Below are 6,557 nucleotides of genomic sequence, written 5' to 3'. Positions count from 1 at the left end.
AAACTACAGTATTCAATATTCATAGCAACGTTTTAGTCATCAATGGCCTAACATTCACTTGCACTTGTACTACTGAAATCAAAAAGGTCTTTGCATACTGACAGTGCAATGGGGTCCGACAGAGGCAGCTGCAGATTTCAATAGCACCTTCTGGGATGGGTAGATAGTCTCCTTGTTCCCTGACAACTCCCGTGGCTGGTCGGGTGCCTGCAAGCTCACTCGTTGTTGTCCGATAAATGTACTCTACTCCAGCCATGGAGGTTAGTCAATATATCCTGGTGTGATAAAAATAGAACAATACCCCACATCCCACTGCTGGCTCGCCTCTGAAGATAAACTGGGTCAGCCCTGGTCAAGAGACCAGATGCTGCTTGAAATGGTGTTGGAGGTCCAGTAGGGGCAATTAGGCAAGATTAGCTTTGGTCAGGGATGTGACCAAGAACCCAATGGACACTCTAATAGAGCTTCAGAGTTTCTCTGCAGAGATGGGAGAAGCTGGCAAAAGGACAACCTTTTATTGTAGTGTGGCTAGGCGGAAGCTAAGTGGTGTTGGGCATTTGGTGCAAAGCTGGTAACCTGTAAAACCACTCTGTCCTCATGACTGAAAACATGTGAGGAAACACCCTGAACTGTAAACCCCACTCTGTCCTCACCACTGAAAACGTGAGGAAACACCCTGAACTGTAAAGCCCACTCTGTCCTCATGACTGAAAACATGTGAGGAAACACCCTGAACTGTAAAGCCCACTCTGTCCTCATGACTGAAAACATGTGAGGAAACACCCTGAACTGTAAAGCCCACTCCGTCCTCATGACTGAAAACATGTGAGGAAACACCCTGAACTGTAAACCCTCTCTATCCTCATAACTGAAAACATGTGAGGAAACACCCTGAATTCCAAATGTTTGAGTGCAGGTAGTTATTTAAAATAGCAAACCAATTAATGTAATGATGTGTGTGATGTAATGTAATGAACTTTCAAGGGCAGGCCCTGCTGTGTAAAGGGGTGGGCAATTACTGTTGGAATCCAACCATCGGATTTGACAGCAAGATGGAATTTATATTTAATTGGAAGCATAATTTCAGTAATGGTTGCAAAACAACTGTACTATGATTGGATTACTTTAGAAAAATGTTTTTGATCTCTGTGTACCTCAGATAATCAGTCAACATATATGCAAAAGAAAGATAATGAAACAATTATTACTGAACAAATGTTAACCTGCACTAGAGCATGCTAGGAATATTTTAAACTTTAAATATTTCAGTAAAAAAGATTTAGTAAAATATTTTGTAGGATAGAAGATCACCACCTGCTTGCATGACTGCCATCGTGATGACAGTTGTGAAGCAAGACAGGCTGGCAGGCAGGGATTTCATACAATCTTTTGATTTAGCAAAGAGGTTCTCACACAGGTTCTTTCTTGACAGTGTTGCTCAGGGTAATGAGGATCGGTTTTAGCTTCTGTGCACGTTGTCAGTATGGCGACAGAGACGCAAAGATAGGTAGATAGAGAAATCACAGCTTTTTAGTAATTTAACAATTACTGTTTTATTATCAGCTCAGTGTCATTTGTCTTTAGATATCATCTATACTCTAGGGATATTTTTATTCCTAAATGATCTGGCTTTTCAGACTGGTTAGCTAATTCTCAAGCTAAACAAACTTAGTAATTAGTTACGTTTTCATGTAGCTTCAATAACATTGATCCTATCTATTACATTTTTAATGTTGAATGTGTGAATTACAAGTGTATAAGGGTGCATTGTATTTTGTCGATGATTTTCCTTCACACAAATTCAGTGATTGAGAGAGCTGAGTTCCCCACATTGATTGAATCAGAGAAATTGAAAGATACAGCCAACCATAGCTAAACTTTAGGAAGGCAAAGAGAAACAGGAGAGACAGAAACATAGATGATTCTGAGATATATCAATAGATATAGCTGGAGAAATAGAAGAGACAATCAATGAAGAGACTGTTGGAAATGGAGCCTTGACAATTCAGTCATGCTCAAACTTCCCTAAGCTCAGTGGAAGCTGAATGGACCATTAGGTTTTGCCAATACAATGACCTTGTTTGGTGGGAACTGCTTCAATCTGATAATGCAGAGGTTAGATGGTATGGGAATTTGTGGACAAGGGCTTTATAGACCAAACGTATGCAATGGGTGTGTGTAAATGTCAATATACTTGTGTGTTCAAGGCACACATTTAGGCATTTTGAGTTTATAGGTATTTTTATAGAACATATATTAATTTGTTGCTCCCAGCAGGCTGGGCTGTTGTGTTAATGGAACTAGCCAAGGGCCATCCATTGTCCTGCTGAGTGGTCCACTGAGTGCAAAACACCCAGTGGGAAAAACGGAATACAGTACATCAACCTTTATTACAGTAAGTAGACTATAAAGGTCACCGACCATGCAGACTGTGTGTAAACTTAAACTAGGCCATATCGTGTTTTTTTTTAACTTTGTTTCTGAATGATGTGTTCGTTAAATGAAAATAGAACGACATCATCTGTTGTGCTCCCATCTGCATCCCAGCCTTTGGAGTCGTTGCATAGTCATTGGTTGTGCGACACCTCGCTTTGCCTTGCCTGCCCAACGGTCTCTGGTTGCATTGAGACATCCGGCGGGTAGAAGACAGACGCGCTGCTGTCCGCAAGGCACGCCTGTGGTTAAAGGATAGGGCACGGTCTCTCTGGTGCTCCGGATGCTGGAAGACGGATAAAGCATTTATTCCATCTGATTTATATTTCGATTGAGATTCTGAAAACATCAATCTGTAAGTATCTTAACAAGTCGAAAGCAGTTTAGTAATGTTTCATAATTCATAATTGTTTTAATCGTTAATGGGTATTGTTGTTTTGTAGCTTCTCTATCTTACATATATTTTGTATGGATGGTACCACAACATAAGCCTTTTTCACTTTGAAAAACCACTATAGGCTAGGTTAATTTAAACAAACTTTCAAGCGGTCTGAATAGCCTGTTAATTAATAATAAGCTACACTGGGTGGATAACAAGATTAGACCAGATTAGACAAAAATCATGACATTAAAACTAACTAACAGGTAAATCATGCAAAGTAAAGGGAAGTTTAAGTTATTCATTCCACCTGTAGGTGAATCTAAAATATGATTCGACTTTGCAATTGTCTATTAATTTATCGTATAAAACAACATTAGTGGCCTGTTGGCAAGATTTGCATATTTTAATTTTTTGAAATTAATAATACTTAACATAGGGTATTAAAAACAATCACCTGAAAGCGGGCACAATACCCAGGACAACGTCCTTTATCTAGGCACTGTTCTGGGGTATTTTAAACCAAAGGGAAGAGTACCCCCTACTGGCGTTACGACAACACGTCATTGGTCTGAATTTCTACAAAAGCCGTTATTGCTGAAAGGGGATGTATGTTTACATGAAGGGGATTAAAGGGATGGCTAATTTATAGTGTGTGTCAATATTTAATGGAGTGCATGAGCGCAAAACAAGTGCCTATATGTTCCTAGCCTTTAGTTGTTCTTTTTTGAGAGGGGCTGTAGACTAGAACTCGAACTCCTAGTGGTTGTCCTCTGAAGAGGGGGAGGAGCTATACACTAACTCCTAGTGGTTGTCCTCTGAGGAGGGGAGGAGCTATACACTAACTCCTAGTGGTTGTCCTCTGAGGAGGGGAGGAGCTATACACTAACTCCTAGTGGTTGTCCTCTGAGGAGGGGAGGAGCTATACACTAACTCCTAGTAGTTGTCCTCTGAGGAGGGGAGGAGCTATACACTAACTCCTAGTAGTTGTCCTCTGAGGAGGGGAGGAGCTATACACTAACTCCTAGTGGTTGTCCTCTGAGGAGGGGGAGGAGCTATACACTAACTCCTAGTAGTTGTCCTCTGAGGAGGGGAGGAGCTATACACTAACTCCTAGTGGTTGTCCTCTGAGGAGGGGAGGAGCTATACACTAACTCCTAGTAGTTGTCCTCTGAGGAGGGGAGGAGCTATACACTAACTCCTAGTGGTTGTCCTCTGAAGAGGGGGAGGAGCTATAGACTAACTCCTAGTGGTTGTCCTCTGAAGAGGGGGAGGAGCTATAGACTAATTGTTAGTGGTTGTCCTGTGAGGTGAGGAAGGTGCTATAGAAATCGTAATCAATGTAGGTAGCCAGACAGGTCATGTGTTCAGCACCTGCAAGCCATCATGTATTTTTGCTTGGTGACAGATAGACAACTAACAGGCTTAGCACTTCCATAGAAGACATTTACTTTTTTTTTGTTTTAAACAGCTTTAAAGTGCATTACAATCCTTCTCTATGTATTTACATTGACTTCTGATTAATTTAGCAGATGCAGCAATTGAGAGCCTGATTCTAGACAATCAGAGGAAAATCATTGATTGACCTTTAAAGATAATTATTTGTGGAGACGGCATAACTTTTCACGGTACACACTGTCGGCTCAATCTGAAATGACCTTAATATTTCAGCTTTGCTAAAATGCAGATCCTATTGTTTGAAATGACATTTACATTTCAGACTTGCTAGAATGCACATCCTATTGTCTGAAATTACATCTACATTTCAGACTTGCTAGAATGCAGATCTACTGTGTTACAGTTTTGATGGATAAATTACTGTGCATTAAAGCACAGAAGGCCAGACGGAAAATCAACCAATCAAATAGTCACTGCAAGTAAAAAAAAAAAAGCTAAATACATTTGCTGCAAAACCAGCATTAAAAGCTGGAAAGACACTTCCTGGTCTGCCCAAATGATACAGTACTTACATTATTTTCTTCCCTGTACATTAGTTCCTTCTCTGTACATTATTTCCTTCTCTGTACATTAGTTCCTTCCCTGTACATTAGTTCCTTCTCTGTACATTATTTCCTTCTCTGTACATTATTTCCTTCTCTGTACATTAATTCCTTCCCTGTACATTAGTTCCTTCTCTGTACATTATTTCCTTCTCTGTACATTAGTTCCTTCTCTGTACATTAGTTCCTTCTCTGTACATTAGTTCCTGCTCAGATCCAGGAGTCTGGTTGCACCAATACACTTGGTAGACTTATCTTGGTTTGGGGGGGGGGGGCTCTATTGAAAATGTGTCTTGCTCTAGCTTGGATGATAGCATCAGAAGCTATCAATATCAGCAAGTTCATGCAACAAAATAATCTAGTGTCTTGAGTCTTCTTGGAAATGTCTGGGCAAATGTAGCATAATGTAAACAAGCTTAATGTAAAGCATCACATCAAGATAGAGAGATATATGTTGCAGGGCGAAATTAGATAACGATATTGTAATGGGAAAGATAGATTTATCTCTGAAATTTGGAGGGACTGTGGATGTTAGAGTTACTTTTGTGTTGCATTATCATGTGGGGAAGGGTTGAGTTTGGGCAAGACGCTGTTTCTGAATGTAGCTATGCAAATATGGATATGGTTTATGTATGTCACCTGGGTGTATGGGCGTATGTGAGCTTAGGTATGTTTATATATATATATATATGGATGGGGCTGGCTGTACAAAAAAAAAGTGACATTGCTGTTCTGACCTAATAGAAGCAATGTTCAGATAATTATAATAATTTTAAATGGTCTCTGTCATGGCCTCTCTAGTCAAATGAGGACAGGATTCTGCTCAGCAAGACAGTCACCTTTAGTTTCTGCCAGAAGCCCAGGGTCTGCTCCCCAGCTCTGGGCCAGCAGAGGTAGGTGTGTCTCTTCAGCTGCTTCCTCATGTGGTGAAAGGGAGACAGCTGCTGGGTTGGGATGTCCTCAAGGAACACTAGGATCCACACATCCTTTTGCTCATCAAACATACTGATTAAAACCATGCAGGGAATAATACATTTAAAATATGTTTGGATATACATGCACCACTTACCTAGATCTCTCTGGATCAGCACTCACCTGGATCTTTCTGGATCACCACTCACCTAGTCACCTGGATCTGTCTTGATCAGAACTCACCTGGAACTCTCTGGATCATCACTCACCTGGCCTCCTGGAACTCTCTGGATCACCACTCACCTGGCTACCTGGAACTCTCTGGATCACCACTCACCTGGCTACCTGGAACTCTCTGGATCACCACTCACCTAGCCTTCTGGAACTCTCTGGATCATCACTCACTTAGTCACCTAGAACTCTCTGGATCATCACTCACCTGGCCTTCTGGAACTCTCTGGATCACCACTCACCTGGCCTTCTGGAACTCTCTGGATCATCACTCACCTGGCTACCTGGAACTCTCTGGATCACCACTCACCTGGCCTTCTGGAACTCTCTGGATCATCACTCACCTAGTCACCTGGAACTCTCTGGAGCACTACTCACCTGGCTTCCTGGAACTCTCTGGATCACCACTCACCTGGCTTCCTGGAACTCTCTGGATCACCACTCACCTGGCTACCTGGAACTCTCTGGAGCACTACTCGCTCTCCAGGTATCTAAGGCTGATCACACAGATGGTTTTCCTGCTCCCGTAGATGGCGTCGGTGATGTTTTCTACAATCAGTTTGCCTGTGGAACACATTTATAATGGAGAAGCTGGTCCAATG

The 6,557-nt window shown here is 41.6% G+C and overlaps 1 protein-coding gene across 1 annotated transcript in view; it reads left to right on the top strand.

Moving 5' to 3' along the window:
* The first annotated feature begins 2,561 nt into the window (after positions 1-2,561).
* The window catches only part of prkg2 (protein kinase cGMP-dependent 2), a 33,962-nt gene continuing 29,966 nt past the window's right edge, over positions 2,562-6,557 (top strand). Inside the window, exon 1 of the mRNA XM_029124791.2 lies at positions 2,562-2,788. The gene's annotated coding sequence lies outside the window, so the exon portion shown is untranslated. The remainder of the gene's footprint in view (positions 2,789-6,557) is intronic.

The sequence above is a fragment of the Esox lucius genome, chromosome 13, assembly GCF_011004845.1.
Source record: "Esox lucius isolate fEsoLuc1 chromosome 13, fEsoLuc1.pri, whole genome shotgun sequence".
In the NCBI taxonomy this organism is placed as follows: domain Eukaryota; kingdom Metazoa; phylum Chordata; class Actinopteri; order Esociformes; family Esocidae; genus Esox; species Esox lucius.
The sequence above is the reverse complement of the archived record's forward strand: the minus strand, read 5'-3'. Positions and strand labels throughout refer to the sequence as shown.